This window comes from Lactuca serriola, chromosome 1 (assembly GCF_051521515.1).
Source record: "Lactuca serriola cultivar US96UC23 chromosome 1, Lser_US96UC23_V15, whole genome shotgun sequence".
NCBI lineage: Eukaryota > Viridiplantae > Streptophyta > Magnoliopsida > Asterales > Asteraceae > Lactuca > Lactuca serriola.
The window spans coordinates 193406095-193433944 of record NC_136408.1 but is presented as its reverse complement, the minus strand read 5'-3'; positions in this window follow the sequence as shown (position 1 = coordinate 193433944).

Sequence of the window (27850 nt, the reverse complement as noted above, 5' to 3'; positions counted from 1 at the left end):
GACCTCTCGTAACCAAAAATCACACTTAGAGAATTTGGCATAAAGCCTCTCCGATGTCAATACCCCGAGGATCTCCCTCAAATGCTCCTCATGCTGCTCTCGGGATCTAGAATACACTAGAATATCATCAATAAACACGATCAACGATCGATCCAACATTGGTGGGCATACCCTGTTCATGAGATCCATGAACGCTGCTGGTGTATTGGTGAGCCCAAAAGGCATCACCACAAACTCATAGTCCCCATATCGCTTCCAGAATGTCGTCTTCTGGATATCCTCATCACGCACCCTCATCTGGTGATATCCAGACCTCAAGTCTATCTTGGAAAACCAAGATGACCCCTGAAGCTGATCGAACAAATCATCAATCATCGGCAACATATAACGATTCTTGACCGTTAACTTGTTCAGCTCCCATAGTCGATGCACATCCGGTGCGAAACATCCTTTTTCTTGACAAAAAGGATCGGCGCTCCCCAAGACGAGCTGCTCGGTCGAATAAAACCTTTCCTCAACAGCTCCTGAAGCTGTGAGGATAACTCCTGCATCTCTGGCAGTGCAAGGCGATAAGCCGCCTTAGCGATAGGCGTTGCCCCCGGAACCAAATCAATGCGAAACTCCACCTGCCTCTCGGGAGGCACATCCAACAACTCCTCGGCAAATACATCCGGGAACTCACACACTATCGGAAAATCATCAACTAAACTTGGCCTCCCCGCGGCCTCCCGGGTATCCATCACATAAGCTACAAACCCCTTGCAGCCCTGCTGCAAACTCTGCCTCGCTCTGGCGAACAAAATGTTGACATGCTTCGAGTTCCCTCGTCATAGACTGTCAGCACTCCTCCACTAGGATCTCGAATCATCACCAATTGCTGCTTGCAATCTATCACAGCCCCAAATCGGCTCAACCAATCCACGCCCACGATAACACATACGTCCCCCATCACAATCGGGACCAGATCTATCGGAAAACCTACGCCGAAGATCTCAAGTACACACCCTCGAATCACGTCTGTGGCATACACTGCCCGCTCATCAGCTATAGAAACTTGTAGAGGTCGACTCATCGCCTCTCGCTAGATACTGATGTGTCTACTGAACGCTAATGACACAAATGACCGACTCGCACCTGAGTCAAACAACACCAAAGCAGGTACAGAATTCACAAGGAAAGTACCTACGCATATCATAATATAAACACAAGATCTCAACATAAACAAATAATAACAGAATACATACTAGCCACGACGTCGTGCGTTGCGCGGACCTCCTCCATTATCAACTGGAAGGCTCTCCCGCGAGCCTTTGGTGCCTCGGCCTTCACCGACCGAACCTCAGTAACTCGCACAGTGGCAGGGGCAGATCCCTGCTGTGCCCCCTTGTGATGTCCCCCGCAGCTGCGGGCACTCGGCCTTCCGGTGGCCAGTCTGGTCGCAATGAAAACAAACCATGAATCCCTTGGGGAAATCCTTGGCTATATGCCCTTCCTTGCCACATTTGTAGCAAGCACCTGATCGACAGACCCCCTCATGTCCCTTGCCGCACTTTCCGAAAGTGCGGCCCTTCTAGCTTCCATCTCTCGAATCGGCGGGCTTTTCCCGCTTGGCTGTCGGCTAAGACCATGCCAGCCGCCTCTCCACCCTCTATGACTCGGCCTCCTCCCTGACCTGAGTCTCCAGCTCAAACTCCCTTTTTCCGTGCATTTGCCTAAAGCTCGAAAAATGTTTGGTAAGTCGAGTTCGCCACGAACTCCCGAATATCCCTCCTCGGAATGCTCAAGTACTGACTCATGCGTGCCTGCTCAGACGACACATGCTTAGGGCAGAACATCCCCCTCTCATGAAACTTCCCGGTGATCACAGTAACTGACTCAGTACCCTGTTTGAGGGTCAAGAACTCCTGGGCCAACCATTCCCTTTCCACTAGGGGAATGTACTCGTCTCTGAACATAGTGGTGAACCTCTCCCAGGTCACCGTTGAGATCTCCGCAGAAATGAGATGTGCCGTCACAAATTTCCACCAATCCTTCACTCCCAAGCGAAGCTGGTTCAGTGCAAATCGAACCTTCAGATGCTCTAGACACGAACAGGTGTAAAAGCATCCCTCGATATCAGATATCCATCTCATCGCAGCAATCGGATCCTGCGTCCCATCAAACTCTGGTGGCTTCGTGTTGCTGAACTCCCGATACAACAACGAGTCTCCTCCTGCGGCTTGGCAGCAGCAACAGCTGCGGTGGCCGAGGCAACAGCAGCATCAGTAAGAGCGGCGTACCGCTCATCAAAGGTCTCAATCAGCGTGGTCATGATAGACCTGAACATCTCTGGTATCTCAGCTCAGATGGCCGCAACCACCTCATCATGAATCATCTAGTGGAGCTCCTCATCGCTCACACCCCCCTCGCTAGTCCCCGGTCTGTGGCATGTCCCAACCATGATTTCTCTGAAATACAACATAAAAATATCAGGGACCTGCTCGAGCGTACTCACACTCGATAACTCAACCCTTTGTTTCCTAGTATCCTAAGGATTCCTACTTGGACTGCACACTAATCCGGTGTTTCCAGTAGTACGGGCCCTATACTACCTTCTATACCGCATCAGTATTCATTCCAAGTCACCCTCCAAGGATCCCAAGTCACAAGTACTCTATCACTTGCCACACATAAGCTACCCTTCAGTATATCCTCATAGCACCTCACTGCTACCTATTCACTCATAAGTATCTCATAGTAGCAGGAATCTTCCTAGGCTAAGGCATCACAAATCAGGCCACTCTAGCCCTAATATGAATACCTAGACTACTCTAGCATGCATAACACATTACAACATATCTCATAACACATAATGTAAGGGTAGTTTAGGAAATCACCGTTCGGGCACTGGCTAATCGTACACACTGCTTCTTATGTTTCCTCAATTCCTTTTTATTCTTTTAGGAAAAATTGTTTATTTATGAAAACATTCTCAAATCCTCGGTTTGAGTTCAAATACACCCGAAGATGAATCTGAATCCATCAAACCAAGGCTCTGATACCAACTTGTAACACCATGAAATTTCAAAACAATTTTTCATTTTAAATTAAGAAAAGTACTCTAATCACAATTCTCAAAAACGTGTATCAATTGTTTTTCACATAACATAAGTACAAATCACAATCCCCAGAATCTCAAAACATCTCCACTACAAGTGTGTACTGATCATGCCGGCGCCTTCCCGCGATCATTACTGGTACCTGAAACACATAACATGCAAACGGTAAGCATAAACGCTTAGTAAGTTCCCCAAAATACCACATACAACACATACGCCTTTCCAGGCCATAACTCTATGGGATCTTCCGATCCAAGTGTCTCAGGGGATTTCCATCCCATAACTCTGCTGACCTTACAGTCCATACTTTGTTGACCTTCTGGTCCATATCATCCTGACCTTCCAGTCCACATCATCATACTCATATCAAAAACATATTACATATACAACATACATCACATATTCATCATACACATAAGACCTTCCGGTCACACATAATTACCCCATCGGGTAAGGCATAGTGAGAAGACTCACCTCGAAGATGTCGGATAATCACTCGCGCTCAATCTTCCGACCTAGCTTCCTCCTATAGCATAAATACATCTCTAATTAATACCTCCCTGACTTAGTTTGACTAATGCCCTTAAGTCGACACAAGTCAACTTTGGTCAAATGGCCAACCTTTGACCCAACTCGTCGAGTCAGGCACTGACTCGGCGAGTTTAGACATGAACTCAAGTCCCCTAAATCTCATCTGAATCACCGAGTCACTTCCCCAACTCGGCAAGTCACCAACTGTGTGAGTCAAGGGACAACCCGGTCCGAATCGTCGAGTCTGCTCATGGACTCGGCGAGTTCATTCCATCTTCAAACTCAAATAACCTTCTGAGGTCAGATCTGTTCCTCTAATCCATAGATCTGACCTTCCCAAGCCCAATAAACACGTAAATGTTCGATCTTGATACTCATGCAACGTCCAAACAACTCTACTTGATGAATTAGCCCCAAATACAACATCCTAAGTCCATTTCTTCCATAACTCATCATAAAGCAAGATGGATAAAGCTCTCTGGACCACTATGGGTCCAAATCCGAAGTCTAAACACGAAAAGGGACCGTAATCCCAACAAATCATCCCAATAAAGGGTATAGAAAACCCTAGATCTATGGATTCTTAAACAAAACAGAAAAAGGATCGATATGATACCTCAAGGATGATGTCCTTTGCTTGAAATCCACCGATATGCCACCTTCTTGGCCTCCTCTAAGCTAGAACCACCTTCTTCTTGCAAAACCAACCCTCAAAGATCAAATAATGGCTTCTTCCCTCTCACAAACGCTCAAGCACTCTTAGGGTTTCTCTCAAGGGTCTGGTAGCCGCAAATGGTGGCTATAAGAGTCCTTAAATAGGTCCCAAACCCGAGAAATTAGGGTTTCTTTCGTCAGCTCTGACTCGGCGAGTGCACTCCCCTGACTCGTGGAGTCTAATCATTTTCCACGTCACCTATTCGCGACCTGACTCAATGAGTCTAAGAACCAACTCGTCGAGTCACCTCAACACAAATCAAATTACAATATTAATTAATGTACTTGGGAAACCGGGAGTTACAGGGTTCCTCCTCCAACAACAACTACAACTGCTATCTCAGCACCAGCGAAAGCAGTTGACAACAAGAGAAAGGGACGTGGCCGAAAGAGGGGCAAATCAGCTCAACCTTCTTCCAAGAACCAACAAGTTGTGGATGTCCGTGCTGCCACCACTCCTGTTGCCCCTGTACCCGCAGAGCCACATGCAGGGAATCTACTCAAGTGCACCAAGTGCAATTTCTATCACAACGGCCCTTGCCGAGAAATGTACTGCACCAACTGAGATCGGAAGGACCATATTATCCAGTTTTGCAAAGCACCACCAAGACCCATCACCCAGGTCCCTGGTACGGGAGTAAGCCAGGCCTGTTATGGGTGTGGCGAGACAGGGAACTTCAAAAGGAACTGCCCTGAAGTTAGGAACGTAGGTGGAGCAGGGAGACTACTTGCTATTAGTCACAATGAAGCCGTGGCAGACCCCACGGTGGTCACGGGTACGTTCCTCCTCAATAACTCATATGCATGTGTGTTATTTGATAATGGAGTAGAGAGGAGCTTCGTGAACCAAAAATTTAAGCACTTACTTAATCAAGCACCACAAGCACTAAAAGAGACCTTCATCGTACAAACGGCTAACGGAAAGATAGAGAGCTCTAATGAGATTTACATAGGTTGTACCCTGATACTAGATAAATATTCATTTCCAATCAACCTCATACCAATTTCAATCAAGATTTTCGATGTCATTGTGGGCATGGACTGGTTGAGTCTCTATCGTGCTGATATTCTGTGGTTTGAGAAAGCAATTCATCTAAATTTACCGAGTAGCGAAATCTTGTTGATCTACGGTGACAAACCCAGTACGAATCTTCGTATAATCTCGAGCATGCAAGCCTGGAAGTACCGGCGAAAAGTATATCATGCATTCCTTGCTCATATAGTCGATGTGAACCAAGAAACAAAAGACCTAAAGGACCTCCCAATAGTGTGCGACTTCCCCAACTTCTTTCCGGAAGAACTACCAGGATTACCACCCCAACATCAAGTCGAATTCAGGATTGACTTAGTTCCAGGGGCTACCCCCGTAGCCAAATCGCCATATCGTCTAGCACCAGTTGAGATGCTGGAACTATCCGTTCAACTTAACGAACTGCTCAGCAAGGGATTTATAAGACCAAGCTTCTCACCTTGGGGAGCACCAATCTTGTTCGTGAAGAAGAAAGACGGATCGTTCAGAATGTGTATCGATTACAGAGAACTGAACAAACTGACCGTCAAGAACCGTTACCCCTACCCCGTATAGACGATTTATTTGACCAACTACAAGGGGAGAGCTATTTTTCAAAGATTGATTTGAGATCCGGATATCACCAATTATGAGTGTTAGAGAAGGATGTTCCGAAGACATCCTTCCGAACTCGTTATGGACACTACGAGTTTGTAGTGATGCCATTCTAATTAACTAATGCGCCCGCAGTATTCATGGATTTAATGAATAGAGTGTGTCGTACTTACTTGGATCAGTTTGTCATTGTGTTCATTGATGACATACATATCTACTCATGGAGTAAGGAAGAGCACAGTAAACATCTGCGGCTGATCTTGGAAACACTACGGTCAGAGAAACTTTACGCGAATTTTTCAAAGTGCGAATTTTGGATCCGAAGAGTCGAATTCTTAGGCCACGTGGTTAGCGAAGAGGGAATCACGTGAACCCTTCCAAAATCAAAGCCATTGAAAACTGGTCAGCACCGAAGACGCATACGGAAATTCGTCAATTTCTAGGCCTCGCTGGCTACTATCGCAGATTCATTCAGAACTTCTCATGAATATCGAAGCCTCTTGCTACATTGACCCAGAAAGGCATGGCCTTTGGCTGGGAAGAGAAACAAGAAAAGGCATTCCAAACGCTAAAATGAGCCTTATGCACCGCACCGACACTATCCCTCCCAAAAGGGACAGAAGACTTCATGGTTTATTGCGATGCATCCAACCAAGGGCTCGGTTGTGTCCTGATGCAATGAGGTAAGGTCATCGCCCATGCCTCAAGACAGCTGAAGACACACGAGGTCAACTACACCACCCACGATCTTGAGTTAGGAGCAGTCGTATTCGCCCTAAAGATCTGGAGACACTACCTGTATGGTACGAAAAGCACTATCTTTACAGACCACAAAAGCCTCCAACATATATTCGACCAGAAGGAACTCAATATGAGACAACGACGCTGGATCGAGCTACTCAATGACTACGAATGCGAAATTCATTATCATCCCGGTAAAGCCAACGTAGTAGCTGATGCCCTAAGTCGGAAGGAATACTCTAGTCGTAGAGTCAAATCATTGACTATGACTATCCATTCACACTTGTCCACACAAATTAAGGATGCCCGCTCGAAGCTTTGAAACCTGAAAATGTGGTGGGTGAATCCTTGAGAGGGATGGATAAGAACTTGGAAGTCAGGGGTGACAGAGCCTTATATCTCATGGACCGAATCTGGACACCGAAACATGGTAGTTTCAGAGACCTGGTCATGACTGAAGCGCACAACACTCGATATTCCGTCCACCCAGGTTCAGATAAGATGTATCGAGATCTTAAAAAGTTATATTGGTGGCCTAACATGAAAGCAGAGATTGCTACCTTCGTGATTAAATGCCTTACTTGCACAAAGGTTAAGGTCGAATACCAGAAACCATCAGGGTTACTCCAACAGTCGGAGATACCGGAATGGAAGTAAGAGCGGATCACGATAGACTTCATAACCATGTTGCCCAAGACGACGGGTGGTCTCGAACCATCTGGGTGATCGTAGACAGGTTAACAAAGTCTGCACACTTCCTACCCATCAAAGAAACTGACAAGATGGAGAAACTAACCAGAACATACATTGGGGAGATAGTACGACTGCACGGTGTTCCCATATCCATTATCTCTGATAGAGATAGTAGGTTAACTTCGAGGTTCTGGAAGTCACTACAAAGTTCCCTGGGAACTAGGCTGGACATGAGTACGGCCTACCATCCGCAGACCGACAGACAAAGTGATAGGACTATCCAAACTTCATAAGACATGTTGAGGGCCTATGTGATAGACATCGGGAAGGCATGGGATATGATGGGTTTTGGCCATATGAACATTCCTATGTGCACATACAAACCCTAATGCTTGGATCTAGGTTTCTCTAATTAAACATGCATTGTATCCAAGACTTTGAACAATAAATCTAGTGTAATAACATAAGAAAAACAGATCTAGAAGATTACCTTAAGTTTCTTGCTTGAATCTTCTTGTCCTGGGAGCTTAGAGTCACAATTGTCACTCCTCTAATGGCTTACAAACACCAACTTAGCAAGAGGATGATTAAAGAGAGAGAGAGAGAGAGAGAGAGAGAGAGAGGAGAGGGCAAGAAGTCGGCCAGGGTTCTTTCAAAGGCAAGAGTGTCGATTTCCTTGACCCCATGGGTCTATTTATACTTGTGAGGCTCCTAGGGTTTCACCCTTAAACCCTAATTGGATAACTTAGGCCCTAAGCAATCCAATCTCCTTATGATAAGCCTTGGACGATTTCTAGGTCTATCCAAAGCCCTAAAACCATCCACCCCTTATCCATAAGGGATTATAGCCCAAAGTACAACTATCACACAATTGACAGTTTATGCCATTTTATTTAATTAATCTCTTTAAGTCACCAAATTAATTCCTAATTAATTTATGACTTATATTAATCAAATAACAATATTATTATTCCTTATATTATTCTCATAATATATAAATAATATTTCTTCTCTATTTATAAATCATCCTGTCAAGTTGCTATGGTGAAGGCAACCCAAAAGGACCATGCACAATCGGGTCAAATATTTGTCAAATATAGTTACAGCCTTAGACATTATTCCAACAGGATTCTCATCTACCCTTTGCTGAGTTTTCCTACAATAACAGTTATCACACGAGCATAAAGGTTGCTCCATTTGAATCCCTCTACAGCCAAAAGTGCAGATCCCCTCTATGTTGGGATGAGGTGGGTGACACCCAGTTGGCTAAAGGACGAGTTCTTGGCAGCACTCTCACGGGTCCGGAGATCATTCGGGAAACGACAGAGAAGATTGTTCAGATTCGTGAACGATTGAAAGCCACTAGAGACCGACAGAAAAGCTACGTAGACAAGCGAAGGGGACCTTTGTAATTCCAGGTGGGAGACTGCGTTATGTTGAAAGTCTCACCTTGGAAGGGATTGATATGTTTCGGTAAGTGTGGAAAGATAAATCTAAGATACATAGGCCCTTTCGAGATTCTCGTTAGGATCGGCCCTGTGGCTTACAAACTTAATCTACCTCGCGAACTTAGTAACATACATCCTACTTTCCACATCTCGAACTTGAAAAATTTCCTATCCGACGAGACTCTTGTAATCCCACTCGGCGAGATCGAGATCAACGAGAGCCTCAACTTCGTGGAAGAACCTGTAGAGATCTTGGACCGAGAGGTCAAGCGAACGAAGCAAAGCCGTATCCCGATAGTGAAGGTTCGCTGGAGTGCCAAGTGAGGACCTGAATTCACTTGGGAGGCGCGAGGATCAAATGAAACTAAAATATCCTCATCTTTTCGCTTAGTTATTTGTAATAAATTAATTGCTTAAACTTTAATTTTGGGACGAAATTCCCTCTAACGGGGGGATGATGTGACAACCCGAAATTTCTATCTAGTACAATTATTCAAATCAATCAAGTTCAGACTCGTTTTACCACCTTCTAGCACTGTTTTGAGGAAATTAGAGAGTTCTAAGCCTAGTACCTTCATGTTAGAGTGTTGAAATGGGTTCCACAAGCTCAAACACTCCACAAAATGGCCATACACTCCATCTTGAGGAGTATACGGCCGTACACCTGGGTGTGCGGCTGTACACCCCCCTGGCCGTACACTTTGGTCTATATATTGAGGACTTAGCCTCAATTCAACCCTTTTCACCTACCTTAGCCAAGAACTCATGTATGCTCTCAACTATCATCCAATTCTACACCTAGATCATCAAGATTGTAAGTATTTCTTCACTTAATTGGGTAATGCCTCCTCTTTCTTGTATGAATCACTGATTTCATCCTTGAAATCACTCCATTTTGGTAGATCTTCAAGTGTGCTTCAGTTTCACCAAGAACACCAAGAACACCTACTAAGTTCTTGGGCCCCCAAACACCCCTAAAGGATTCTATATCGTAAGTACTCCTTCCCATGCTTGACACTTACTAATTATGACATTTAAAATCGTCCAAAATCATGAACATCAAGGAGTGAATGGCCGTACACCCTCATGTGGTCGTACACCCCTTTGGTTGGTGCATATTAGCCTCAAAACTCACATTCTATGCAAAAGCATGTTCAAGAACACTTAGTAGATTCAAGTTATGGCCTTAAGGAACACTTTTGACAATCTTTACAATATCATCAAGGGTGTACGGTCGTACACCCCTTTGTGTTGCCGTACACACCCTTTTAGGGACCAAAATGGTAACAAACACCCTTTTAAGTTAAGCTACGACTAAGGCACACTTCCTAGATGATTCCCAAGGCCTTAAGAAACACTTTAGCATGTTCCATAGGGAGTGTGTGGCTGCACACCCACTTGGGCCGCACACCCTGACCGCACACACACAAAACTGACGCATTCTGGCCTTACACTCCAATTGTGAGGCTATATACCCCTTATATGCAATCATATGTGATTGAAACGCTTCAAAACAAGTGTTTCCTAGTCCCTAAAGTGACTCCCATCATGATTAGTTGTATAAGCACTAATTATATACATATATGTACTATTATATGATTATTAGGGTCTGCTTGTGCCCGAGATTTCACTTACCACTCAGCATCCTTTCCCGATCTTGCAGTCGAACAACTCACAACAGGTGAGTTCATACCCCTGCAATCAACTTTTTAAACTGTTTTTAATGATTTCAAGAGGCGAATACAAGTAAACACAATTGAAATTGGGTTAGTATAAACAGTTATATACTTGCTAAACATCTTGTTTCAAACCATTTTCCAACTACTTTTCAAACATTGTTAGATTTCCTTATAGAACCCTTTCTAAACTATTTTAAACTCTTGTGAAATCCTTTTACTTTCAAAAATCATATTCATTTATGTATTAGTGCATAAGAATGCTTTGATGGACTTAGGACTATTGTGGATAACCTTATTTCCTGTTCCTTGTTTGGTTGTGGGCTTAGGGTAGGATACACTAGTCCGACTGTCGATTAACTCATAGTTATACATGTTAAACACATAATAGAATATAAAGTTTTATGTTTAAAAGCTTTACTTAACTCAACTGTTCAAGCCGAGCAATTAAGCCTTGTCTACAAATCGAGATCATACAAACGTCCAGTAAACTATAATAGGTACAGTTTAGCAAACATATACAAACGGCAGACGCAAACATATACATATACATTTACATATACAAAGAACGTAAGCGAACATATACATATACAAATACATATAAGTATAGTAAGAATACGATAACTAGAATGTGAAATACTACTTCATGATATAACACTACATTGTTGTATCACCTTTGTAACCAGAGTCTCCTGGAGGGAGAGTAGGCATCGTCTGTATAGATCTATACGGGACAGACACTCCCACACCCCGACTGCTAGCTACAGTCCCAGTCGGTAAGGCTAAGGGGTGACAAAATGTAACATCGGATTCCTGGTACGATTCATGTTTATGTATTTTTCTCATTTTGCCTTGGACTCGGCGAGTTGGAGGCCCGACTCGCCGAGTAGGAGCGATTTTGGCATGGGATTTAATTAAGGGACTCGGCGAGTCGGGTCCCAGACTCGGCGAGTCCATGCTAGTCGAGTAAAACCCTAACCCGGGTGTTTGCACCCTATTTAAACACTCTAACTCGGCCTCCCTTGTCCCTAACACATCCAGAGAGCTGTAGAGCGAAACCCTAGCCCCCATATTATTCTTGTGAGTGATTTTTGGCTTTGTGAAGGAAGTTTCGAGCTTAGAAGAGGAAGGAGGAGGTTGAAGAGTGCAAGGAGGGGAAGTAGATCCAAAATCTACACTGTGAGAAGCTTCCATTAAGGTAGAAAAGTTCCTACCTTGACCACTAGTTCATTAGATCCCCTTTTTGTCCCTCATTGGTGGTTTTCAAGCCCTAAAACCTCAAACTCCATGTGTTATGCTCTATGTTCTGAAAGGACTTCAGATCTGGACCTTATGGGCATCTTAGAAGTGTAAAGTCCCTGTGGTTGAAGTGATTGAGGTCCCTATTGAGTGTATGACCTCATAAAAGAGCTTGGAATTGCCTTTTGGAGCTCATAGGGCCATGCATGCACATAAAGTTTGCAACTTAACGTGATAAGCATGCCCTAGGAGCCTAGATCTATGGTTTGGAACCGTTGCATGTCTTAGATTTGGTCTGTATGGGAGGAGGGTTGAAGGGAATCGGCGAGTTCCAAAGTGGACTCGACGAGTTCTATGAAGATGGTCTTAGACTCGATGAGTTGGATGAACGACTCGACGAGTCCTATGAAGATTGCCTGGAACCCGACGAGTTGTTCTTCAAACTCGGCGAGTCATATGAATTGTTACTGAGTTAAGAAGGGTTTAAGTGTAGAAGGTCCAACCCTTCGTAACTGCATGCAGATTTAGCAATTTAACGTGTAGCAATGGTCCCAGAAACCCAAATCCTCAAGATGGATGCTCTGGTGAGGATTTGGAAGCGAGTAGGAGATCTGCTCGTGGGACTCGGCGAGTTGTTCTCGGACTCGGCGAGTCGGATCACGAGTCGGTCTAATCGCCCCAAGAAGTGAGTTAAGAGTGACTCAGTGAGTGGGAAGAGGGACTTGATGAGTTAGTACTAGGATAGTAGGAGAGGGACTCGGCGAGTCTGTGCCATGACTCTGCGAGTCCAGTCAACTAGAAGTTGACTTTGACCAAGGAGTTAACCTTGGACCAGGGGTAGGTCAGTCATTTGACCTAAGAGTATTTATGAGTGACTAATCTATGTTTATGGATTTATAGCCGGAGGATTATCGGTGCAGCGGTCAAACGTCTAGTAAGCAGATTTTCAGCAGCTACTTTTCGAGGTGAGTTATCTTCTAGTAGTGGTGGGTCTACGGCCACAATGCCGACCCATCAGTAGGAGTGGTATGATTAGGTGATTGTCTCTGTGATATTCATCTAGGTTTGCTACTACCTGATATGTTATGCGCTAGTATGATATGATGCTATGTGCTAGTGACAGTAGAGGAGATATTCCCCAGATTACCGGTCGATAGGGCCGAAGGGGTAGTCATGCCCAGCCATGCTAGATAGATTATGTGATATGTGTTATGTGGTAGTAGTAGTAGGGGTGAAATAGTCCCCAGTATCCGGTCGAGAGGACCGAAGGGGAGACCAGCACCCAGATATGCTAGTCAGTGTCCGGTCGAGAGGACCGAAGGGGAGGCCAGCACCCAGATATGCTAGCCATTATCCGGTTGAGAGGACCGAAGGGGTAGGTCGGGCACCCATATATATGTTCGTTATGTGATTATGGTATGTGGTATAGTGGGGGAACTCACTAACCTTCGTGCTTACAGTTTATAGTTTTGGTTTCAGGTACCTCTTCATCGAAGGGGAAGGAGCTGGCGCGGTAGAGGCACATCATACACACACACACACACACTGTTTTCCGCTTTACAAACTTGTTCTGGGATTTGTACTCTGATGTTTGGTTGTTTTCGTATTCGTGTTTCAAACACGATGTATGTTATGAAATGGCTTGATCAAACAATGTTTTATTTATAAATGTTTTCCAAAGCATTGATTTAAAAACGAAATTTTTTTGGCCTGTATTTTTGGGATGTTACACAAAATGTCACCTCATTGTTTTATGACGCTAGAAGGTTGTCAGGTATTCAGCCGTCAATCAGCATGGTTACAACTAATTCACATCTAGTCCTTTAAATTAACCGAACCGGAATTAAAGGCAATAAGACTCTCTAGGGAGTATTGTACATTTAGTACATCTATGAGTCTTCAGTTTTATGATTTCATATTTGGTAGTGTCATTTAAACCTTTCAAAGGAACACAATATGTATAGAATTATTCTATTAATGAAATGGTTGTTGTTGCTTGTTTTTACTATTATGTATTGTTATGATATTGTACATGACGTCCTCCGCCCCCGAATGTTTCCGCCAATTCGATTTCGGGGTGCGACACATGATATCCCACACATTATCTGGAGTAGGGGGCAGTGGTATTTGCCCTCAAGATTTGGAGACATTATCACTATGAGGTCTATTGTATTGTCTACACGGATCACAAGAGTTTGAGATATCTTATGGATCAGCTTAACCTAATCATGAGGCAGCGCATGTGGCTGGACATAGTCAAGGATTATAACTGCGAGATCCTTTACCATCCAGGTAAGGCGAATCTAGTAGCGGATGCATTGAGTCGTAAGTCGGTCGAGTCTTCAGTTGGGGAGATGTGTATGAGGATATCTGTTGATTCTATTCTTTTAGGTTTGATCAGGGAGGCTCATGCAAAGCGAGTTCGGAGGAGAACTGGAAACAGGAGAGGATCAGGGCTGAGATCGACAGGCTTGCCACCGATAGTCGTGGATTGTTGACCCGATGAGGTCGGTTTTGGGTTCCAGTCTCCGGTGAGATCAGAAAGATAGTGTTGGAGGAGGCGCATAAGTCTCGCTATTCTATACACCCGGGAGCTACCAAGATGTATCAGGATTTGAGATTGAGCCACTGGTGGCCGTGTATGAAGAGGGAGATAGCCTAATATGTCGAGAGGTGCTTGATATGCAGGATGGTCAAGGCCAAGCATCAGAGGCCACATGGAAAGCTGCAGACTTTGGAGGTTCTCATGTGGAAGTGGGAACAAATTGCCATGGATTTTATCAGCAAGTTGTCGAATACGGCCAATGGTTTTGATAATATTTGGGTCATCGTGGATCAATTGACCAAGAGTGCCCACTTTTTTGCCATCCAGGAGAGCTCTTCGGATGAAATTTTGGTCGATGTGTATGACCAGGAGATTGTTGCTCGTCATAGGGTTCCAGTCTCCATTGTTTCAGACCGATATGTTCGGTTCACTTCTCGATTCTGGCAGAAGTTCCATGATGAACTGGGCACGAGGTTACATTTCATCACTGCTTATCATCCGTAAACCGACGGTCAAAGTGAGCGGACCATCCAAACCCTCAAGGATATGTTGCAGGCCTGTGTCATTGATTTTGGTAGGAGTTGGGATTCCTACCTACCTCTTGAGGAGTTCTCCTACAACAACAATTATCACTCCAGCGTTGGTGCCCCACCTTTTGAGCTCTTGTATGGTCGAAGATGTCGTACCTCAGTGTGTTGGGGAAAGGTTGGTCATAGGGTCATGGAAAGGACCAAAGTAGTCCTTCAGACCATGAAGTTTATTCAGCAAATCAGGCAAAGACTGTAGACCGCTCAGAGTCGGCAGAAGAGCTATGTCGATTGGCACCGATCAGAGTTGGAGTTTCAGGTCGGTGATATGGTGCTTCTGAAGGTCTCGCCCTGGAAGGGTGTGATACGCTTCAGTAAGAGGGGGAAATTGGGTCATCGGTATATTGGACCTTTCTGTGTGTTTTCCAGGGTAGGCAGGGGTGGTTTACCGGTTGGATCTACCTAGCGAGCTCAGTCGGATCCACAACACTTTCCATGTCTTTCAGTTGCGGAAGTGTGTGTTGGACAGCGAGACAGTGATTCATTTGGATGATATTCAGTTCGATGAGCACCTGAATTATATTGAGAGACCGGTGGCTATTTTGGAAAGAAAGATGAAGGTCCTGCGCAACAAGGAGATACCTTTGGTAAAGGTTCATTGGCAGCATCGGAGAAGCTCTGAGTGGACCTGGGAGCCGGAGGCTGAGATAAGGGAGCATTATCTTGAGTTATTTGTTACAGTAGACATCGGGACGAAGTCTAAGTCAAGTGGGGGAGAATTGTAACATCCTGTTTTGAGGTACTTTCGTTATTAACCCTAAATTGATTAATATTGCATTTTGGCCCCCTAAGTTTAAGAAAGAGTGCAAAGAGGACCCTAGTGGCATTTTTGTAATTTAGGTTTTAGGAGAGTACACCATGCGTATGTGTGTACGTTATGTGTACATCTGTATGCATGGTGTATGTGCCAGACATGCAAACCCTAATTTTTAGGGTGTGGCTCATATTTAAACCTCATTGTAGCCTCATTTCCCCTCACTTCATCAACCTCCATCCTCTTAAAATGTTTTTTGTAACCCTAATCCACCTTGTGAAGCATTTCTAAGCTTGAGTGTGTGTGTTTTGTGCTTTTGAAGAAGAATGAAGGAAGTAAAGACCATCTTGGAGGAGTGAAACTCTTTAGATCCAGAATCACACCACCTTTTGGCATCATTTGGAGGTATAAAGTCCAAAACTTGGTGAAGTTTCATTTAGATCTTGTGTTGGGTTGATTTTTAGTCCTTTTTGTCTGTTGTCCTTTCAGACCTTTGGAAGGGTCTTAAGTCATAAAAAAGGGTCTAAATGGTTAGTTTTGCTCCATTCATTCTTTAGAAAGTCTTAATGGATTAAGAAGTTGAGTTAAGAACTTAATGGACATGCAAAGTTATAAAGTTGGAAACTTTATGACTCTTGAGGGTATTTTAGCCTTGGATCTGAAAGTGGGGTGCGAGAGCTTAATCCATTAAGCTCTTAATGAGAGTTCGGGAAATCTGGGAGTACGCCTCGCGTACCTGGAGTACGCATCGCGTACTAAGTCAACCACCCCGATGGTAGTCAAAGCTCGAATATTACCCGCTTACATTTGGAGTACGCCTTGTGTACGCACTCTGTGTTGACTCAGCTGAATTGACTCAGTTGACTTTGACCAGTTTGATTTTGACTTTGACCAAGGGGTATTTTGGGTATTTTGAATGGTGTTTAAGAATTGATCATTTGAATGAATAGGTGATGGTTTGAGCTGAGATTCGAAGTCGGGACATCATCAGCTATTGTTCAGACTGTGAGGTGGGTTTTCCTCACTGTACTTATGGATCGAAGACGCCAAGGTCGGCCCTTTGGATTGATATCCTGGTTTACCGTATGTTGTTATGTTGTAGTGATATGTTAGCTTTGTATCCTGGTATATAAGATGTTGTTATGATATAATGATCTGTAAATCGATATCCTGGTATATTGAATGTTAGCATGCGTAGTGATCTGTAAATCTGCATGTTGTCTGATGTCAGGTTATATGTTTATCTGTTATAGGTATGTCGACATGTTGTGGTTGGTCGGATTAAGACTGTCCTGCTTTGTGCTGAAGGCCAAGATACCCAGGGTGGTCCGGATAGACTATAGGCGCTACGAGGCGGTCCAGTCAGGTTGAAGGCCCGACGAGCGGTCCAGATAGGCTGTAGGCCCTACAAGGCAGTCCAGTCATGCCGAAGGCTCGAGAGCTGTCCAGATAGGCTGAAGGCCCTAGGAGGCGATCCATTCACGCTAAAGGCTCGGTTATGCATGTTGTGTTTGATATGTTATATGTGGTGATACTTTGGGGGAACTCACTAAGCTTTGGCTTAGGGTTTTAGCTGTTGTTTCAGGTACTATTGATGATCGCGGGAAGGCGTATGCGTGACCGTACACATCTTCTGTTTTATGTACTTTTGATCTATGAGAGACTCTGATATGGAACAATATTTTGAAAATAATGATTTTGTAAACATTCTATGATTTAGGGTTGTTTTAAAATTTTCAAATTTGTTGTGATTTTTATGGATGTTACACAACCCATTAACCCCCTACATAACAAATATATTAGATAAATTTTGACTTCGTCTCCATTAGAAATCTTTAAGAACCTCATGTTAACTATATATTGTTCTAAATAAAAAATCCGAACAGATGCAGCTATCTCATGTAGGAACAATCGAGCTACTAAAGCAAAATTGTGCATCGGGCTCCTAGTTGGAGGAAGGATATCAATGTATGGACCAAAAGGAAATCCAATGGATAGATAAAATTTGTGTTATCCAAATGACATTGTGTGACGCACGTCATGCATCATCATCATATGCATAAGTAACGCATCTTCCTGATAGGAGACATCTAAAAAATAACTGAAACATGTTATATGGTTTATAGACATTTAGCAACACCTTTTGTTGTTAACTCTCCTCTTATGTTAAGTTCCTATGCTATAATCTTTAAAAAAAAGACATAATTAACTAGCTCGATTGAGAGATCAAGACGAATCCAAAGAGTTGAAGAACAACTCCACGAAAGGCGTTGTAAGTGCCTTCTGTGGATTCATTATTCATCGATTTTCATCTAAAACAATATAAAAAATTATTGCTAAACAGCTCAATAAATCAATGAATATTGGGCCTTTTATAATATTAAAATTATATAATTTGGATGTGTGCCACAAAGTAATATTTAAAAAAAAATGTTTACTAAAATATGTATTACATATCAACATCCAATACAACAAACACTACTTAACGTTCAAAATTCCCTGCAATAAGAATTACATTTTTGTTTTCTTGAGGATAGGGGTGAGCATTTCTACATTTGGACGGGATCGAGAACCGGACCTGGAAAGGCCTAAAATGTTTATTGCAATATAACTAGAGTAGGACGTTTGTTTTTATTTGTTGTTTGACACTTTGACTTGCTGGCCCCTTATGGCTCATGCTCATCATATATGTGATTATATTTAAAACGTATTTAAATAACTACATAACACTAAAAAATCAAAAAAACCAGAAACCAATCAAATTGATTATTTCGTTACGAAGAATTAGGAAAGTCATTTTAACAGAAACCAAAAAATTAGGGAAAAATCAGTACCGATTCTAATAAAATTAGGATAAAGAAACAAAAACCCAATAAAAAAACCAAATAGGATTCTAATATCCACGTTATTAGCTCAAACATAAAAAATCTAAGCCTAAAAATCATCTCTGCCTGAAAAAAGATTGCTCACCGAAAAACAGAGCCACCGTCGGAGTTCCCACCTCCGCTCCTAAACTAAAATATCTCTCTTTTTCCCCGACCTGCAAATCCGATCAGTGGTCTCCGTCCGTCCGTCTGTATCTCCACTCCGCTGGTTGCAGAACTGCACTTCCGACCACCCACATCCGTCGCTGGCCTGTTATCTTTCTCTCCTCTCCATAGGATCTATAAGCTTCAGTCTTTCTCTCTTTTTTTTTTAAAAAATAAAATAAATGTTAATGGTTTGATCTTAAAGGTCATAACCGTCGAAGTGTTAAAAAGCTGAAAATATTAATGATTAGACTTCAGGACTACCCAATACCCTTCACGAAAGATTAAGTGATTGATGCGACAACGACCTTTAACACAAACATATCCCGGTGTTTAATGGTGGGTAGTGACGATGGTGATTTAAAAAATGTTTTTTTAGACCGGAGGTAGTGACGATGGTGATTTAAAAGATGTTTTTTTAGACTGAAGGGAGTGGTACCACATCAACTGAAACCGCATCCCACACCCTCCAGTCTTAACAACAACCGTGATGAATTGTTGTGCATGCCCACACCACCTATCACCATCGTCCAATTAAATTCTTTTTCTTTCTATCTTTCTATATCTCTCTAACTTTTTTTATCTCTCTACAACTATATATATATATATATATATATATATATATATATTATTTTAATAATCAAAAAATAAAAGGGATATAACGGTGAGTATCCCAAGCTTTTAGTGGTAATTAGTGGTAATGATGTGACACCCACCACTATAGTGGTTAGTGGTGGGTATAACGGATTACCTTATACTAGTGGTTAGTGGTAGGTATAATGGATTACTTTATACTGATTAGTGGTGGGTATAATGGATGACTTTACTAATTCTAGAATTCTTATATTATTAAATTAAAAATAACTAGTAAGTGTGTCGGGTTGAACGTTTTTTCTTATTAGGCAATTTTGGTCCTTCCTCTAATCATAGTTAAAGGTCTCTCGTCTTGAAGATTAAGTAATTTCTTGATGGAACATTCTCTAAAAAACAAAACTTTTCAATTTTTTATCTAGTAGCATCAAAATTAGTAGTAGTTAGTGAAAACTAAAAAAATACACCTTTAAATTAACACTACTTAATATAAATAGAAGGTGACCCGTGCTTCGTGGCGGTCTGATTTTTTTTTCTTTCATGTTTACATATTTTTGATGTTTTTTTTGTTCTTTTTCTTGTTTGTTGTTTCTATTTTGTGTGTATATAATGTTTTGAAAGAATTATGGTCGTATAGTAGAATATCCAAGGTGGATGACCAAAAGTGTCAACTCCACAAATAAATGTGGAAAACGTGAGATTTCATATTTGGTAAATGTCATTGATCAAAAGTGGCAAAGTATTGAAACCTTTGTGGCTAGCAGTAGATAATATTGAAGGTGGGGTATCAAAAGAGCCAACTTCACAAACTAATGTAATAAAAAGTTAAGAATGGACGAAAAATGGCAAAATGTTAAAACTTTTGTGTCAAAACATAAAAAAAAATTGAGGAGGAACCAAAAATGGCAAAGTATTAAATTTTTTTTGGCAAAAGTTTGAGATATAAAAATTATAATATTCACAAGATTGTTATGAATTAATATAATATATTAATAAGGAACCTATAAAAAAATTCAAATATTCAATTGGTAGTAATGTAGCACTGTAGTTTTATTTGTTAATATATATATATATATATATATATATATATATATATATATATATATATATATATATATATATATATATATATTAATTGTTAACTTTTTATATTTATTAATTGTTAATTAGTCTTATTATTTGTCCATTGTCATTTAACATATAATTGAAAATTTCATAAAAACGAATTTTGGTAAACTCAAAACATTTAGTTGTTTGTCAAAATGCAATTATAATTTGTTATTTTAGTTTGTTCGTTCATAGTTGTTAACCATTAGTTAATTATGGTATGTAGTGTAAATCAAAATGAAAAAGGAAATCGTTTTTTACAACTTTGTTAAACTAAAACATGCAAGTTCTTCTTATGCACATAAAGAGCCATCAAACCGAAGCTTGTAAATCGATAAAATCAAGTAGAGGCATAGCTATATAGGTGTAAGAGTGGGTCTTGGTCCACCCCACATAAATTTGAGGTGAAATAGTATTATATATAATTTATATTTCTTTTGAATAAAAAATGCTAAGCTGTGAATTATAACAAGGCCCACTCCATTCAAAACTTAAATTCATAATTTACCTGTTGAGACATGCCGATTAAAGAATCAAGGCAACAATTTTTTGAATGTATCAAATTGCATTTCAATCTCTAAGATGAATTTCTCATTTATCAGGTTTGCATACTATTTTTTTATTATCTTAATTAAGCAATTACTTCTAACTTAAACGAACAATTTACTTTAAAATCATACATTGTTACATTTTGTTACCATTTGAAGTGTTTTGCTATTTGTTCATATTTTTTAAATTATTTGACATACCCTAAAACAAAATCCTGGCTACGCCATTGAAAACAAGAGGCTGTCATGAAAGAACAAAAGGTCAGGTGAAGAAAGATGACATGATATGGGTTATTAGGGGTGGGAATTTGTTCGGTTTTTTGGTTTTTCGATTTCCTCGAATCGGTTTCTTCGGTTTGAAATTTTTTTTGGTCCAATTCGAAAACCGAACCAAATCGAATTCAACTTCTCTAGACCAAACCGAAAACCGAATTCTAATTCGATTTGGTTCGGTTTGAAAACCGAGGAAACCAAATATAAACTTAAAAAATTTCAAACATAAATTAAAATGTTTTTAACATAGAAACCTAAAGTCGCAAACAGGCTTATCTAAAGTTGCATACAAAATGATCCAAAGAGTAATTAGTTAAAATGATTTTTATTTTATTATTAATACTTTTATTTGATATAAAGTATAAAATATATTTTTTAATTAATTAATTTATGAAATTCGGTTTTTTCAGTTCGGTTTGGTTTAAACATCATAAGACCGAAACTCGAACCAAAAACCAAATTCACAATTCGGTTTGGTCTCGAACCAAATCGAAAACCAAATTTGAATATGGTTCTGTTTGAAATCGATTTCGGTTCGATTTGGTTTTCGGGTTTTTCGGTTCCGGACCAAATAATTCTCACCCCTATGGGCCATGCTCGGTTTTAGTTATTATGGGTCATAATTTTGAACAAAATATTTGATCTAAAAGTTACAATCTACAAAAAACTGTCATAAACTGTGGCATTGGCAATTTATTTATGGGAAGATAAAGTTAAATACAGAAAAGCAAATCAAAATTGATAATTTAAATTTGATTTGAAGGAAACAACAAGTTGTGTTGTTGAAATTGGAAAGTTATGGGATATAAAACAAGTTTCAGCACAACGCAGAAGAAGTTTCAAACAAGTTTGCGGAGAAGAAACAATAAGGTTTTGATTGCAGGTATGGTAATGATGAACTCAAACTCGTTGTAGTGATGAATATGTTCCATAGGAATTGACATTTCAATTTGGTCTCAAATAGAATTATATTTTTCTTGAAGGTTATGGTCCTCACCCATGACATTAATAATATGGAATTTATTTAGAAATGCAAATTTTGATATTTAAAAATTTTCAAATAGTTATTCTCGTTAGAATACTATAACGTTACCTTAGTTACATTTAGATGCAAGCAAGGACTATGTGTAAGATCTGGGCACTATTTTATTCGTAAAGTTTGAAGATTTTCCAAGTTGGCATAAATTATGTTTATTAGAAAAATTGTCGTTTCTTTTTGTACTCAGAGAAATCATCAAATGATGTTGGGAATTATGTAAATCATAAAATTTGTTATGTTGTATAAAAGCTGAATTATAAGTGAAAACCTTGTTTGATCGAACTTGGCATAGGAAGATTGAACCTAGTATGCAATAGGACGTGTTGGGCACCTTTAGATTCTATGAAGTGTTACATTGTCTTTGAAATTCTTGTTTGAGACTTGTAGGAGTTCAAGATTGCTTGCGATGTCCATCCCTAGAGCAAACAACGTTGAGGTGAGTTTCATGTGATTTACAAGGGGTTCATTGCACTAAATTTGTTGAATTGGAATGTGATTAATGTTTACGGGATATTGTTGAAAATTGCATGATGTAAACTTTTAAATTGCATAAGTTTTATTTGTTGTACATTCGTATATGTGGAAAAATTGACATACTTAGGCGGCTTGGCTGTAGTGGAGCTTTGATAAATGCCTACCTTTGCTAGAAACTCGTACATGTGTGCTAAATACAACTTAGTTGAAAAGTGACCAGCAATATATATATATATATATATATATATATATATATATATATATATATATATATATATATATATATATATATATATATAAGCATAGTTGAAGGACAAAATATTTTGTACATGTGGACTAAACTATTTTGTCATCGTGCTGATTTTTCATTTAATTGACATCAATGTCACAATGTGCATAAAACCATGAATCATAAGGTCCTAGGCTAAAAGGCCCCCTTCCTCCTTTTAGAAATATATGCAACTCCCAAAAACTTTATTGGTAAGGAAAAAGAAGATTTAAGGCCTGGGATTGCAATAATTTTGGGTTGTTCTATTTACTTTTCCTTATTTAAAGTTCTTACTAGTTTGTTGTTTTTTATGTTGTATTACGTATGTCAAATATGATCTTGGAATATTTCTGGAACAATATGCGGTATTTTGTTATGAATTACAAGCAACAATTCTTCATTCTTAATTTATTTGCAGATACTTGGCATTAATGGAGATTAGTGATGATGCTAAAGGCGGGATTTTGGTGTGAGTCATTTTAAGTTTATTTTTGTAAGTATATAACTATATATGTTTGTAGATTCTGTAATTAATTGTTATGTGTGTGTGGTTTTTCTTTTTTCAGGTTGACAAGATACTTTCTTGATTTCTTCAGGGCACGTGGCTTTAAAAGAGTTATTGATGATTTTGCAAAGAAGGCAAACATTGATGAAAAACAACGTATTATACTATATAAGCACTTTACATTTTTCATCTAGTTTTCGTCTCTTCGTTATATTTTCTTGAAAAGTTAGTCTTTTAGTTTTGTCTTCAAAAGTATATCCAATTTTTATAATTCCGTTTAACAGCGCTTGATGGATTATACATGGAATATTGGGGGTTGTGGTTGGAAAGACACAAACATATACCTTATTGGGCCTTTTTTTGTCAGAAAAAGCTCGAAGCATTCAAAAAACACTTTTTACAGGTGATCTCTGAGAAGAAAACGGTTTTACTTAGTTATGTTTTGTAGGAGTTAGTGCTTCTAAATTCCCATATTTCTTATACTTTTACATACAACCACAAATCAGCAACCACTGAGTGACAATCAATCAAGCCTTGGGGAATCATATACGAGCACTACTAGGTAACTTGTAACATATCTTTGACGATAAAAATGTTATAAAACGGGTAAATTAATCAAGTATTTTGGTATTATACAAAATACTAAGGTGATATTGCTTTTAATTGTTAACAGAACGCATTTTTCCCCTCAAGATAGTGGCCATTCAAAACTAAGAACATCTTTGGATTCAGGTTTGCTAAAATTTCATGTCTCCCTGTTTTATAAGTATATTTTTAGGTGGGACAAAAAATTACAATTTTTGTCCCTTTAACATCAAACCATTCATGACTTATGTAACAAACAAAAAGTGACTTAATGGTGCTCTTTAACTATGCTCCATTTGCCAATTAGGGTTATATTATCAAGTTACCATGCTCCATTTGCTAATTAGGGTTATATCATCAAGTTACCAATGATTTATCCATATAATCCTTTTTGTTTTTACTTTCCAGGCATGATCACCCGTCTACAAGTAATTTTAGTAAACATGTGAGTCATTTTAAAATTATTTTTGTAAGCATATTGGTCTGTAGATTTTGTTGTTACATGTGTTTGTGTGATTTTGTTTTTGACAGGGTGGTGAACATCATTTTTGGTTACATATTTCTTTCGTCGGACGTCCATATTAATGATATGTTCAAAAAACCAGAAGCAAATGAACAGCCACATGGTATATATATATATATATATATATATATATATATATATATATATATATATATATATATATATTGACGCATTGCATTTAATTTATTTGAGACTTTTTCTTGATTAATCAAGTGTTTTTCATAGATCTTATTGGGTTTCATGTTTCATGGGTTATAAATGTCATGTTAATTTTGTCCCAAATAACCAAGGTTGTCTATTATCATGTTGTTTCAACTCGTGTAGAAAATCATGCTTTATATGTTTTTGCTTTACAGCCAATCAATCAAGAAGTACAAGTTCTAACTCCAAATCAAGTAAGTGGTCAAACATTTAAAAATAAAAAAGCTAACATAAAAACAATTTGAGCGTTTGGTTTATCAAGTAACCGATGATTTACTTTTGTTTTTTGGTTTTCAGTTGCATCCAGAGTAAAGAAAAGACACAGATGTGTTTTTTCGTTTTCAATTGCATCCAGAGTAAAGAAAAGACGCAGATGCAGTGATGAAAATATGAATATTCAAGGATAATGGTAGTGGAGTAATACTAAATAATTCTAAAGGGTGCAAAGTGAAAAAGCACAACGGAAAATTAGAGTCTAATTTCATGTTATTTTATTCCATCTTGTTTAGTATAAATTTTCAAGTCTTTGTGGTTTTTCGATCTGAACTTGTGATTGTGTTAAGAACCTTTTTGAAACTGGTCCAAGTTCTAATTAAGGTTCCGAGTTATCTTCCAGATTTTTTCCATCGTTCTTTATTGTGTGTGTCTTTTTTTAAAAATAACATTTGAAGTATAATCTCTTAATAAGAAATTGGAAGTACGTTATAAATTGTAATGCCTTGATTAAAAAAAAACATTTTTCTATAAGAAAAAGAAATAAAAATAGGATGCTATAATACTCAAATAAATGAAAGTAAGTTGCTAATTCTTGCAGTTAGAAGAAATATAAATAAGTACAAATTTGTAACAAGTTAATACTTAATAAGAAAGCCTCTTTTCCCTAACTTTCTCTATTAAGTCTTTTCTGCATTAAGTAAAAAGAAGAACTCGTATATAAATAGATGTTTGTAATTTAACATTTTTATCTATAACAAGCATCTGTATTTGTAATAACTAATATGTTTGATTTATAACAACTCTAAGATAAGGTCATTTTAAGATCGCCATTACTTCTAGCGAGATAAGTAAAATACTAGTTTGCCATAACTCAAAAAGGGTTAATTATATTGAAAAATGAAAGCACTTAATATTATTAACATACATCATTTATCCATTCAACATTTCAATGGAAAAAAAAAAATTAAACACTTAATATTATTAACTTACATCGTTTATACATTAAACACTTAAATCTGCTAAGTCAAAAAGAAGTGGCACGTTGCTTCTTTGGATACTGAAGTTTACGTAATGATTGTTGATAGTTTCCACATACTAAAGAAATAACAAACAAAGCACAACAAATTTCCCTTTTTTCTCAAGAAAACACAATATATAATGGAAGTTAGATACTTACTATAACTCGGTTTTCCCAGTTGTAGAAGAGTATTGTAAAGCTAAATCTTTTAGTATTTGAATCCGCATCTTGTTTCAGTTTCAGTTGTTGATTTCACATAACATTTACAATCTCAATTTTGGAAAATGTTGGAAGATTTATGAACAATCGAGGTGAATGAATCCAAATTCAGGTCACCAAAACCAATTGAGAAGTATATAGTGATGAAATGATGAAATTATGTAAAAATGTAAGTTTGAAATGTGTCAAAAAACTAACCGATCGACTGAAAACTCTGAGTAAGCGATTGAAGAGGGACTTGGAAACTGTGAGCACGCTACCATAGTTCCGACGCACCCACGCTACCCGCTCTGCCTCCGATTCCATCCGAGTCAACTCACTCAAACCCCTAATCAATTCGCTCATATCGGACACAGCACCGAACATTTCAGAGGACGTTATTCCGATGTCTCGCCATGCGTAGTTTTTCATGTAGTCCCAGCCAAGAGACCACATGACTCCATAGAAGCTAAACCCATGGCTGTGTTTCTCGATCTTCTGGGCTATGGATCTGGCCCTGAGTGACCCGGAAATGTCACCTCGGGAGGCGCGTAGGTTGGCGACGCGGGTGAGGAGAGAGTCGGACAGAGAAAAGAGGGCGTGGAAGGAAGTGGTGGGAATGGGGAAGGAGCAAGATAGCGGAGGTGTAGTGAGTAGGATGAGGGTTAGGAGGTGGAGGAGCACCGGCGAGAATTTTGGCGTTCCGATGGCCATGGGTTTTGCTTAGGGCGGGGGGTTTGATACTGCTGCAACAATCGACATTTTGAAAAACTTCGAGAAAAAAAGAAAATTATATTTTCTCGTTTTAATTCCCAAAGGCGGTTAATTAGAACTTGGCCATGGTTTTCAGTTTTTTATTGTTTAACAAAACATTTCGTTTTAAACAAAAGTTTTTTTCGTCATTATAAACTTCAAATGTTACTTAATGTAGTGTTTAGCAAAATGATACAAGTTACCCGCTACTAACTAATTTTGTTGAACACGTCCTTTATGTTTGTAGTATTTATTAAAAAAATTAAGACTTTTTGTGACAACAGTCGAGTGACGATATAATGTGGACTATGGGGTGTTTGGGATAGCTTTTCTGAATTCTAAAAGTGTTTTTAGATAAAAATGTTTGCCAGTTTATAGTGGTGGTAAAATGAGTTTTTTTTTTTTTTTTAAAATTGTTTGGATTAATTTTTATGGTGAAAAAACCAATAAGTCAATAAGTTAAAAAGTGTTTGACTTAAAAAATGTTTTTTGAACTTATTTCGGTTAAAAAGCGAAAAACAGTTTCAAAAAATCAAGTTTTATATGCTTTTTAAATGGTGTTTTTAAAGCCGATGGAAAAGTTATTCTAAAAGGTGCTTTTGAGTTAGTCAAACATTTTTTTGACTTGTTAGCTTTTTAAAAAGCCAATAAGTTGTGAGAACCAGTAGTTATTGAATTATTTGGACTCAACTGAGTATGACTTTTAAGGGGTGAACACTCATGGAAGATCTGGTGGTTTAATTTCAATATGGGACACCAGGTGTTTTCAAAAGACATAGGTGATAAAAAAAACAGACACTTCCTGATAATCTTGGTAATTGGCAAGGAATACCTGGTAACAAAATTTTGCAAATGTTTATAGCCCCCACACC